The following is a 13,923-nucleotide window of genomic DNA, read 5'->3' as shown; positions in this document are numbered from 1 at the left end:
TCACTTCACAATTTGCCTTTTTCCCCTTTTACAATAATTTAATATTTCTTACAACGAAGAAAGATATTAATGATGATAGTGTTATTTTTTTATTATATATATATATATATATTTTGCTACCATATCATTCATGAAAGGTGTCCTGCTATTTTACTTTAAAGGATTTGAAGAATTTCGCCGCACTGGCTCGATTATTCTTTCAAAGAAAGTCGTCTAATGGCAGATTAACAGAAATGTTCTTGTATTGTTTTCATCTTTACTTGAGAAACTGAAATTGAAGAGCTGGGTAGGTCAGAGAGTACATTCAGTGTGAGTGCAGTAGTTTTGGTTGTATACTGTAAGAAAAATAAAGAAGAAAAAAAACGTTATTTCTTCATAACACAGTGCTGGGAATTTTGAGTGCATAGGCAGATAATTTTACACTGTATATACATGCTGCATTCTGCAGAAATAGTCCGGATGGGTTTCAGGGAGGCTTTAGTGAATACAGTGTCTGTGTGTCGCTTCATGTTGCCCTCAGTTCTCTCTGAAGCAGCAAAGATAAACCATCTACAGCAGTGTGCAGTTATTCTGTTTGACACTAGAGGGCGCTGTGACTTTTTTATTTTTTTCAAACAAACCTGATTCAAGTGAAATACCATAATGTTTGGGATAATTGTTAGTAAAATATTAGAAAAATTTGTCAGCGATATTAGTTTACTGCACTAATACAGTTTCTCAAAACTTCACTGAAAAATTAAAGATGGAACATTTGAAACAAAACACACTGTGACACATTTTTCAACCCAACAGTTGAGAACCTTTGGTTTTCATTCAGCTGTAACTTTTTTATCCCTATTTGTAATCCACAACAGGATTTGGGGCAGTCATAGCCTAATAGATGGAGAGACTGACTTGTAGCTCGCAGGTTGTGGGTTCGAGTCTCAGGTCTGTCAGGGATTGTCATGGGGGAGTGAATAACCAACGCTCTCTCCAGCTTCAGTACCACGACTGAGCAAGGTACCGAACCCCCAACTGATCCCTGGGTGCCGTGACAATATGACCGCCCACTGGTGTGTGTGTGTGTGTGTGTGTGTGTGAGTGTACACACACTTGGATGGGTTTAATGCAAAGCACAAATTCAGAATATGTAAAAATACGTATCCACACGTCACTTCACTTTCAAACTAAACTAAGTGAGCTTAAGGACACTTTGTAAATCTTTAGTAACCATGTCCACAAAAATGTGCAAAACACTAGATTTACAAAGATGCATGACTTTTTTGGTGTTCAACAGGTTTTACTATGAGGACAAATAACCTCTGTACACACACACACACACACACACACACACACACACACACACACACACACACATAAAAATAGGCTGATAAGTTTAAAAAGTGTAATATTGACTTGCTTGTGAAAACAGTGCCAAAGCAATTCAAATGAATATTTTATTATCTTTATTACTCATTTGCCTGCATGTAACCACACATCTGACTCCCACAGGTTTTTCAATCTTTGGAGGCATTCAGTTTTAACATAATTGCTTAAAAATCACCAAATCACCAAAGAAAGAAACAAACAAACATCAAGACAAACATGTAATGAATGGATCTATGCACCAAAGCTTCTCCTGCTGCTGTATAACAGTTTTACTGCAGTTTATATAATACTGTTGTAATTAATTAATACTACATGAAATAAATTTGTTGAATTTTTCCTGTATACAATAACTGCAATGACCTTTACATGGTGTGTAACACTGTATCTAAAACGTATAAGAAAAAGAAATACTCTGAAACATCTTGAACATCTACTGAACCAAATCACAGTAACCAGTAAAGTGATAATCTCATTAATACTGCTATATGATTAAAGTGATGCTACCAATCGATTGATTTACAATGAAGCAATGAAAATCAAAGAAATAGATGCTGATCATTTCTTGGCAATAGTCAACTGTAAATAAAACATAAGTGTATTATTTATGTCATTATTTATTAAACTATTATTTACATTTTCAAACTGTTCTGGGTTTATTTTAAGTAAGATACATACACATTTTTAAGCAATAGTTGAGTTAGGCTAAATAAAACTACCTAGATGGTTGGGTTAAACATATAATATAACTTTGGGGTTTGTTTTTATTTCACCCAGTGCTGGGTTGTTTTTATCAGTCTCACAATTAAATATGTCATTTGCAAATTCAGTTGTTTTTATTTCATTTTTAACTCTAAAATAACGGCTCATCAACTGCTCCTTCTAATTGGTTTCACTCTTTAAAAGCAGGTGCAACAAAATCAAGCATGCGATCTGCTTAATCTTAGAACAAAGAACACAATCAAAGAAAAAATGCACCAGCAGCAATCATGATATCCAAACACTAATGGCACCAAACTCTTTTGTAGGACTTGCCTCGAGGATTCAGGGGTTCTGCTCTGATCCAACAACAAATCACCGCATCATAGCGCCACCTAGTGTTCGACAGATATCTGTATCTGTGTACACGAGATTATGTGATGATGTGAGATGTTGTATTTTGAAGTTCACATACATTTATTGTCAATCAAACAATGAATCAAAAAGATGCAAAGAATATCAGCCAATATTTCCTCCAGCTCATTCTGAAAACGAATAACCATCCAATATTCACAGTGGTTCTGGTTACATCTGGAAAATGTAGTAGGGTCGATAGAAATTCTGTTTTCGTATTTATGCATGTGCAATTTTTCAGTTTAACACTAGAGGGTGCTGTGACATTTTGTATTTTTCAACCAACTTTATGTTAAATATCGTGAAGTTTAAAGGATATTTGCTGGATTTAGTACAGTCTCATTAGCTGCTAAATGCAGAGCTAGTATTTGAAAACTGAAGTTTCAGAACAGACCTGTGACTAATTTTTTAACCCATCAGTTGAGATCCATTACAGTAGGAGAATTAATTTCAGAGTTTCTTCATTAATACAAAAAGATTAAAAACAATGCTGCTAACTTGTGTTCAGTTTTCTCTTGGTCGCTCTTATTTCATCTCTTCAGTAACCATGTAAACATATGCACATGCAAAATACTATTTATATAAAATAAATAAATATTAATATTTATTGTATTTTATGTGTTGCTATTACCACAGTGGAATTTTACACATTCTGTGTTTGTGTGTTTTTAATTTTTATTACATTTAACAGTGTTGTAATAAATATATATATATTTTTTAAGCTTAAGTATGCAACTTATCATTCTCTTTAAATGCTAAATAATTTTGTCATTTTAAGATAAAACAACAATTGAATGAAAGTGTAACAGGGGTTTAAACCAGAAAGAGAAAAGAAGCATTTATGATGACTTGCCCCAGTCACGGCTCTCAGGTTTGTTAGAAAGTAACACTCACTTTTTAGCTGGTGTCATTATTGTCCAACAGACTAGACAACGCTGGAAAACATCACAGCAGGAATTTCCACGGCTAATATACACACACCTTCTCCCATAGAGAGTCACAGGCGGCTGGAGACAGCAGCATGCTTCAGTGCATTTAGATTTATAAACCCTGAGTGTGTGTGACACTGATGAATGGAACTGTGTAGAAGGGAAACGCTTAATGCATTGCTCTACTTTACAAAGTCTCTGCATGTGCTTCTTCTTCTAAAAATTATACGTGAATGCACTAAATAATGGGTGTTTTCTTCTAGAAGTAAAAAGTGTGAGGCTACAATTTATTTCAGATATACAGTATATTATCTCTCTCTCTGAATGTTCCAGGTTTGTTCATTCAAAAGCCTGTGTAGAGCAGAAAGCAGGGAATGAGAAAAAATAAACAGTGTTGCTGTCATTCAGGCGCCTGCTTTCACTTGAAAATGTTGTCTTTGCATCCGCTTTAATATCCTATATCCTTGTTTCTGGAGGGGAACATGATTATTTTGTGTGGAAAGCAAATTGCTCCGTCTCTCTTTGACATTTTGTCATCACCTCACAAGACCAATGGGGCAAAACTGAAATGTGGGCCAAATCAGCCACTGTACATGTTCAGGTACGATGCACCAATTACGTGTGTGTGTGTGTGTGTGTGTGTGTGTGTGTGTGTGTGTGAGAGAGAGAGAGAGATGCTGGCATCACAGTAAGCTAAAGCTCAGCACAGCACAGATTGGGGAATTCAAAATCAAATACTTTATTAAATATGTTAAAAAGCATTAAAGGGTAGACTGTGGAGCGCTTCATTATATTTTGTTTAAAAGTCTGTAACTTTGTTTTGTATGCAACAGTATGTGTCTCAATTTTTGTCTCATGTTGTTTTAAAATAAAGTTCTATGTTTCAAATGTGTAAATAAATTGCTGATTATCAATTTTACTTAATAAGAAAAAGTAGCATTATTATTATTATCTGCACTGTGAAAAATAAATAAATAATAATAATCCAAAGTTGATTTAAGTTGTATGTTTTATAAATTTTCAGTTGATCTACTTATCACTTGTTTCATGTTTGACATGTGCAGATGCTATTTATTTTTAACAGTTTTTATTTTTATTTTTATTATTATTATTTACTAGCATAATTTAGTTTTCAGTGTTCGATTTTAATTCGATTTTAGTTCGAACTCAAAATTCAAAGCAAATAGGAAAATATTTAATTCATAACATTTTATTTTGCACAGGTCAACATAACTAATAAACTGAGATTTTTATATATTTTACATTATTATATATATATATATATATAAAATAATAATCCAAAACTGCTAGTCCAATTCTGATTCACTTTTAGCAATAAAGATTTTTAATGCATGCATTTCTTTTCTTCTTTTTTTAATGAAGGAGTCAGCTGGATAGTAAAAATCCGCAGGATTTTACAGAGCTCATTCCTGTAAGAAAGCTGCTGGTTTACTACTAAATGAAGATTGTCCATCAACTGATAAAATCCCAGAAGTGAGTCATTAATCTGAAGTTGTCATTCAGTAGGAAGTTCATCGTAATGAACCAATCAAAAGTCTGAACAATAAAATTTGAAGGATTTCATATGTATTAAAAAACTCTTGTAACAAATAATTTAATACAAGAAACAAGTTACATGTTTGTTTTGCTTCTTTGGTTCATAGCTTTATATGATGATAAACTCAGTTTATTAAGATTTGAGAGCATACAAGGAAGCTGAAGCCAGAAACCATTAAAATTCCTGATACATGAGTATATACACGATGTATATTGACACATAATGTCTTGGTAATGGTGATTGTGTTGTTTAGTTTCCCATTAGAATAACTATAAAACCTACTTACTCTGCTCTAAAAATCTTGATGCCATCATGTGTTTGTATACCTCTGATACACCACAGAGAACAAATGAGAACTGTTTTATGTCATAAATATCATAACAGATATATACTGTTAGTACAAGAATTGACTGCATGAATTATCTCAAATATTATCGAACCAGTCAAAAGTTTAGACACCCCTGATTGAATGTGTTTCTTATAATCCTACAGACCTTTTGGCCTAAAGGCTTACGCTTAAATCCTTGAAATTAGAAAAGCAGACAAATATAATTGAAGAGCAGACGCTGAAGCAGTCATGTGTCCAGGTAGAATAAACTAAAAAAGCATCCCAGAATGCACCTGATGCAGAGAGGGATGTCAAGGATGGTGACTTTAAAGGAGCTTAAATTTAACAAAGCTTTGATTTGACTAGACTTTACTGTTATTCTAAAATGTGGAAAATAGCTGTAATATATAAATGAGTGATCCGTCCAAACTTTAGATTCATATGGTGTTTTAGCAATTAATTCAGGCCAACATACAGATTCTCATTTAAAATCTTTACACTGCAAAGCTGCGTGAAAGTGAATGTTGATTATCATTCACAGTGGACAGAAAAACGTTTTTGCCTTTTCACACAAATTGTGATTACATGGGCAGATTATCAGTTGATTAAAACATTGTGTGGTTCCTTGCACAATGCAATGTTATGATCTCAAATCAACTCTTCCTACCTGTAGGTGTATGAAATGTAAACCAACACATATTTATATGTGAATAACCAGCTCAGTGTCTACAGTATGGCTTTTCTGACACAGTAAGCTTGCTCTGTAGCTCACCTGGTACAGCACTGCAGTTGTGGTACAGAAAGCTTATCAAGACAAATGTGAAACATGAGACATGATGAAAGAGTTCAAGACTTGTAGAAGCAATCTAGAAAGCCACAGTTGCTCCAGCAAAAGCATTTCTATCTCACTTTGGCTTCTTTTTCTTTTTTTACTTTATCAGTTAGGTTTAGTTTAGGTGGTAGAATTATTATTATTATTATTATTGTTATTATTTTTAAATACAGTAGAGCATTAACTTTGTAGCACTACAGGATATTTCATTTCCAAACTGCAATGACAAAAGTCAATGTACTGTGATAAAACATTGCCAGATTCCCATTCATTAATTTCAGCAGAGGGTTACTTTTGTTAAAACTAAAAATATTAACAAACACATAAATACAATAAACATTGGAATAAAATAAACATTAACTGAAAAAAGAAAAGCAAATAAGAAATAAAAAAATATTACAATAATCAACTTATTTAAGCTATTTTCAGACATAATTTCATTTTCTTTTAAGCCAACCTAACGTACTAAAACTGAAATAAAATCTATTATAAAAAGATATTTAAAAAGAAATCACAAAATAATACAACAAAATAAATAAAACTTAAACCGAAATAAAAAATGAAAATATCAATAAAACTGTCTCTCAATAACACTAAAATAACCCTGTTTAGGATCAGACTGAATGCACTTCTAGCACTGGACATTTCACTATAAAAGTATCACACAAGAGGACATGCAATATCATTTTTCATATTTTCCACATATTTCAATAGCTTGGTTGGAGTTATTTCATTTTCACAGAAGAAGCAATGCCTAAAACCTAAACATTTTTAAAACAGTTTAACAGTTTTGCTATTGCTATTTTCTTCAGTAAATTCAAATCTAATTCACGAATACGTTACTTAACATACTTAAATTTTATTTTATTTTAATTTATTTTAAAATTAAAATTTATTTTAATTTTATATTTTATGGGTTCACTGCTAACAAATAAAAACAAGTCTCTCTACATGGTGGATAAAGACAAACACATGCAAAAACAAAAACAATTTCAAAGCACTGTGTGTGTGTGTGTGTGTGTGTCTCTGTGTGTGTGTGTGTGTGTGTGTGCTCTTGTTTTTGTGCCATATCCGGACACAAGTCTGTATAATGACATGGGTATGACACAGGTATTACAAGGAGAGGGAGACTTATGAGGACATAAACCATTTTTCAAAACGCTTATAAATCATACAGAATGAGTTTTTTTGAGAAAGTAAAAATGCACAAAGTTTCCTGTGAGGGTTAGGGTTAGGTGTAGGGTTGGTGAAGGACCATAGAATATACAGTTTGTACAGAATAAAAACCATTACACCTATGGGATGAACACACTAAAACAAAAACAAATGTGTGTGTGTGTGTGTGTGTGTGTGTGTGTGTGTGTGTGTGTGTGTGTGTGTGTGTGTGTGTGTGTGTGTGTGTGTGTGTGTGTGTGTAGCAGAACGGTCGTGCTGCGGTGGGTTTGGAGCATATGTGCAGGCATCAGTGTGTGGCTGTGTGCTGTGGAATGAGGCTAATTAAAGGTTCCATGTGGTCGATCAGTGTTTTAATGTCCCTCCCCACCAAACATCCGTCTCAGGTAATGGGGTGTGGCTATAAAGCAGATTAACACCGCACACAGACACACACACACACACACACACACTGCTCAAAGGTTTGGTTCTGACTGGAGAAGCACCATTCCTGCATCAAACATCACAAGTGCATTGTGGGATAGCTGTGTCATCATTGACTCTTAATAGATGGTGCATCAGGAGCTGATGACAGCATGTGATGTATCGAAGGCCCGTTATAACAGACTGACCTTTTAAAGGAAAGACAAAGAAGAATAACCATCAATGAAATATGAATCATTCGCTATAAGTTATTGCAGGCTTGTATAAATAATTTGCATTAGAAATCATTTGTTATAAACATGTTCTGTGATCTACATGAGGAGGACCGAGGAGGAACTCTTAAAGGTTGTCATGATAGATGAGAGACATCTGTTCACTCTCAGTTATGTTTAATACATATTTTAATATGTTATAAACAGGGATATTATAGTCAACTAAACACTGTAACCGTTACTTGAAACATGTTAACCGAAATAACAATTTAATAAAACTTACAATTTTACATTTTTTGCTTAGTTTAACTTGAATTACTTAACGAAATTGAATTAAAGTAATACAAGTAAATAAAAATTTATAAAAATAATAATAAAATAAACCACTATTGTTTTTTTTTAAATAATACAATTTCAAAACGCAACAAAATCACTAAAATTAACTAAATAATAATTTATTAATACATTTTAATAAAAACAAAAATAAAAAAAAACAAATCTAGTTCAAAATATTAACAAAATCTATAATAGTACATCTATGATACTAAAATAGCACTGATTCCCTCTCTCTCTCTCTCTCTCTCTCTCTCTCTCTCTCACTATATATATATATATATATATATATATATATATATATGTGACAATATTTAAAGATATAGTTTAAATACTCAACTCAAAAGTTAAAACACTGTCATTATCCATGCCACTCTTTTTGCTTCTATTGTGTATAAACCTGAATGTTTTGCACAGACACTAAAGCTGGTTAGATGTGGTAACTACCTGATCCTGAGCCACAATAAAGCATCTTTCTCCATTGTGAAGCATTAAAATGTCTGATGAGCCGTTTGTGTATTTCCAGGAGCCGCATCTTCCATTGAGATGAATGAGAACGCTAAAGTGAATAGCTGTCTGCGTGTATTGCAGATCTCCTTGATAAGCACAATGCTATACTCCTGCTCTGCTGTAAAATCACACATGACAGGTGAATTCTGACAGTACAGCAAACCGTGCCTGGGTCGTTAGTGCTAATATCACATTTCTTTGCCAATCCCTCATCGTTTTTGTGCTTCATTGACTATTTCTCTTCAAAAGATATTAAGTATTCAAACCTCATTTGCGTCCTTATTTTTCAATTTGCTGCCGCAGTAGTTTAATTTATTCCATATAATTTCTTTTTTTCCGAGAGGGACATTAATCATTGCCTGTTCCTTTTATTGCCTGTGGGATTCTTCTTCCTTCTGTTTTTAATCAATAACACGAGAGCCCCTCCTTCGCTGAGTAAGATAAAACAGTTAGCTAAAGGATATCTGCTCTTTTACTGGAACTGCTTTGCACCGAAGGCAGCCGGATCTTACCTGCCCATGGCATACATACATATATATATATATATATATATATATATATATATATATAGTATCTTAAGACTTGAATAAACCTGATCAAGAACACAGTTCCCTTGAATCAAAATCTGTTCATTAAGATAATATGTTAATTTGTGGGAAGCGCTATTAAGATGTTCTCCAAAAAGAGTGCCGGTCAGCATTTTTCCAAACTTGGCCTCCTTAATTACATCATCCTTTTGCTGTCATTAAGGATATTAAAAATGCATTAACGGGACAAGTACTGCTGAGCTGCAACAAATCAGACGAGAAGTCCCTTGATGTGCTTCTAAAGGCCATAACTGTCATGAAGTCCACTGTCACACCAGCCAAACTTTAAGTCTACACTGGATTTATTGTCATAATATGTCATTTAGTCTCAGATAATATAGTATTTGCTAAAGAAAAGCTCTCAAATGAAGTTCATTAAGAAATATTACCATGCTACCACGTTATTTTTTCCAACCCATTCCTGTTGTATGCATTTTAGACGACTACAACAGGCTGCTTTTGGAAAAATTGACCAAATAAGAGTCAGATGGGCTTTAGGAGCTGAGAGAAATTCTGTAGGCTCGTGTTTGTTGGTCGAAAAGCTCCTCTAATGCACTCGTGCCTAATATCTGACTGTATTTAACATTTACACCCCATTTTGTCGGTCATGGCTCAGTGATTTTGCACAACAGTTGCATTGGAGCTGAGGGCTGGAGCGCTGTCTTGTGGCTGTGTACACAGCTCAGTGGGTGAATACTGTAGAGTTTTATTGATATTGCTCTAAGATAGCTTTGCTCTGGGCTTCTCTGTTTGCCCCGCCATCGAAGAGTCAGCGCCGTAGGTGACCCGACAGATCAATTTATCTGAGCGAGAGCAGCAATCCGTGAGAGGCATCTTTACTGAAGAATGAACTAAAGACACGTGGTGGGGACGGACGAGTGTCTGTGACGGCCTGGAGCCCAATACAGCTGATCGTCCAAAAATCTCATACTATTCGCATTTTAGAAGTACTGTACAAAAATGTAACAACTGTTTCTTAGAGCATTAAAAAAGAAGTCTTCAAATGTACTACTTTTATAAAATGGCATCAACAGCAATATTAGAAAAGACTAATAAAAGTTAAAGAGCACAGAAACACTGATTCAAGCAATCCACTTCCATGAAAGAGGACCAAAGATCGAAAAATAGACATAAATCCCAATTAAAACTGCATTACATCTGATTATTTCTTTTTTGCACAATGCAACATTTTTTAATAGTATGCCTAAAATGTGTTTTAATGTCACTATTGATAATGATTGCAACACATTTCAAGCATCTGGAGTATGCTTAAATAAATGTATTTTAAATGTATTTTCAATGCATTTTAGTTTGTGTGTGTAAGGGACCTTATTTTTATTCTGTTATTTTCTTGTGCACCATCAAAACTATTTACTGGTCAATTGGGCTAAAAATGTATGTAATTTCCACCAAGGAGCATCCTGTATAACAGGAATGAGCCCATTTGGTTTGGTAAAACTCACTTTTATAGACAATTTGCAACTTCATCTTCATTCTGTAAATTCTTCACTGCTTGAATTTTAAATCACAGATGAGAAATTAGACAAGCTGAAACAATCATGTTATGTCAGGGCAATGATTCGACGCTCATTCATGGGGTGTCTTAACCTCTTTGGGGGTCCGTGACTCCCTCTAATACCCCTCATTTTGAAAACCGTTTTGCAGTAATCGTATTTCCCAAACTGCTAAACTTTAACAAACAGCCATATCACTAATCTTTCGGTGCTAATCTTCTTTCTTTAAAACTAAAAGCATCTCATGCACCCCTCGCCCCAAATCGTGCATCGACATTAAGACGCGTCTTCAACTGAACGTGAGATAATGGCGAGTTAAAACATCTACAGCCCCACGCATGCAGCCACGGGAAGCTAGCGGACAATGGTATAAACGTAGGGTAAACGCGGGGGTAATAACGCTGATGAGATCTTAGCGGGGGTGATTTCATTCAGATGTGAATTAGAGCCAAAAACCGGCCTCACGCTGGGGTTGTACTTAGGCCAATCTCTGTCACTTACACTCACTTACTGTTAATGTGGCCCCCTCCAGGAAGCACACGATTAACTAGCCCTAACTCCAGGACTTATTTCAGGATTATTATTATTACCGCTATCCCCAAACAGCGAGAGTGTGTGTTGGTTAATGGTTATCTCAATGGGCCTGTGCAAAAGGCGATGAAGATCCCCATAGCTTTATTTCTGTTGACAGACAGAAAAGTTTCACTCAAATAAGAGGACATTAAAGAGCGAACGAGTCGCAGCAGGAGCCGTGTGGTTACTGGGGTTCAAATGGAAAAGTTCGTTTTGGTGCGTTCGTGGGGTGTGTTTACTTGAAATGGTTTTACAGATCAGCAGTTTAGCCGTGATTACTATGATGTAAACAACAGCATCAGGGAAACCGACTGACTGTGGAATCAGGTGATATTTCAGATCTGAGCGGTGTGTTACGATACAGCAAGACAATGAGTGCATTATTGCTTTTGTGTAATTATTACAAAAACTCTATTAAACATTCTCTTGTGTGTGTGTGTGTGTGTGTGTGTGTCATTTTTTGAAGAATTAAATGATGTTGCAGTGACATCACACAACAGGAAACTAAATGTGGCATATAAACGTAAAAAATAAAATAAATAAATAAATAACATCTTTATTATTTATTTAAATAACATAACTTATACTATAGATATAATAGTACAGCATATTAGTATTAATATTATATTATAGTCATTAATTCTATCAGTTATTAAACTTTTACTCACTACAATCAATCAATCAATTTTTTTTTTAAATAAATAAACAGTTTAAATAAACTATTCAAACAAACAAACATAAATAAATAAAGATTTATCACAATTTGCTGAGTATTTTTTATGTTAAATCCCTTTTTCACATCCTATGGCTTTATGCATATTTAACTATACTGTAAAATATGATTATTATTTGTAAATAAATATTATTGCAGTACATTTCAGTCTTTTCTGCGGCTTGTCATTTCTTTTTAAGTATTTGCACCATTTTCTAGCAATTTCTGAGTGAAAATTAAGTGAATTTTACACCTTTGTTCACTTTATGTGCACCATATATTGATTTCCTTGAAAGTGTAAAACTATGTGACTTTGTAATTCTTTTTGCACAGTAAAATGTACATCAAAGGACACTGTTTCCCACAATGCAATGCTCATGACTTGACCCTCCATTTCCACACTGAGGAACGGAGAATTTGCACCAAACTGAATAACATGATAAAACCAAATGCATGAATATGAATTTTCCCAGGAGAGTTGCAGGGATTTCTGCGCTTGTTATTTTTCAATGAGTAAAACTGAGGGAAAATGTCCCTGAAGACTCAGAGCCTCCAGCTGGGCTTCTGTAAAACTGAGTCATCTGGACTGTGTGCTTAAGCACTAGATCTGATGTGATCTCGCTGCAGACATGCCTGTTAAGAGTGTGTGTGTGTGTGTGTGTGTGTGTGTGTGTGTGTGTGTGCACGCGTCTGTCTTCTCATAGCCTGAGGCCCTGCGTTAGAGAAGGATCTGGTTTCAGTATGGGATACACATTGCCCATGTTACAGAAGATAAAAATGCTAATAACCTGCGGTGTGTATGTGTACATAATAGTTTAATATGCTAAACATATTTGTGAAATATTACCACATATAGTAGAGTAACTAATAAAAGCATTTCTAATTTATAAAATGCTTTACTGGTGTTATGTTAGTGTTAAATAAAACATATTGCATTTTAATTCAATTTTGTGTGAAGCATTATTCATTTAAAAAAAATAATTTGACATATTATCTCACATAAAAATTACATATTTCTGATAAAAGACACAGTCCCAGACATCTAAACGAAATATATAATATATGTAAAAATATATTAACATTACATATTAATTGTTTAAGGTTAAAATGTATTATTATTATATTATAAAAGATATGCATATATTATATTTTCATTTTTGAAGAATATTTGTGCAATATTACCACACAACAGTAATTATTAGAAATATAATTTACAAAATATTTTCCAATGTAATATTAGCGTAATATTTTTTTGTATTTTGTATATAAGGATTATTCTTAACAACACAATATTAATTTATTGTATTATTCAGGTTTGTGCAAATCCTTGCATTATAAAAGCAAGGTTAAATCATGCACATTGCATTGTGGGAAATAGTATTATGTAAAGTGTGCTTTGCTTCATGGTGCACATTTTACTGCATAAAAACATAATAGAATAATAATGTTACATTTTTCACATCAATCAACCAAAAATGGTGCTCTTGCATATTAAGCCAATGAGGGAAATCGACACAGAGGAAACGGTGCACTTATAAGCGCATGCTCTGTTCCCTGGCTTTCTGTCCCTTTCAGTCTCTCTGAATACATCAGGGTAATCAAACACCCCCTGTCGAGTATCTTAAAAGACCATATAGATCTGTGGCAACAGACCCGCCGAGAGCAGCACAAAAGCTCCGGAGTATCTCTAGGGCAAACATGATAGCATTACAAAACGAGCAGCTTGTAAAGTGTCTGTGCATTGATGGAATAACATTTAAT

The sequence above is a fragment of the Carassius auratus genome, chromosome 12, assembly GCF_003368295.1.
Source record: "Carassius auratus strain Wakin chromosome 12, ASM336829v1, whole genome shotgun sequence".
In the NCBI taxonomy this organism is placed as follows: domain Eukaryota; kingdom Metazoa; phylum Chordata; class Actinopteri; order Cypriniformes; family Cyprinidae; genus Carassius; species Carassius auratus.
This window is presented reverse-complemented; position numbering follows the sequence as displayed.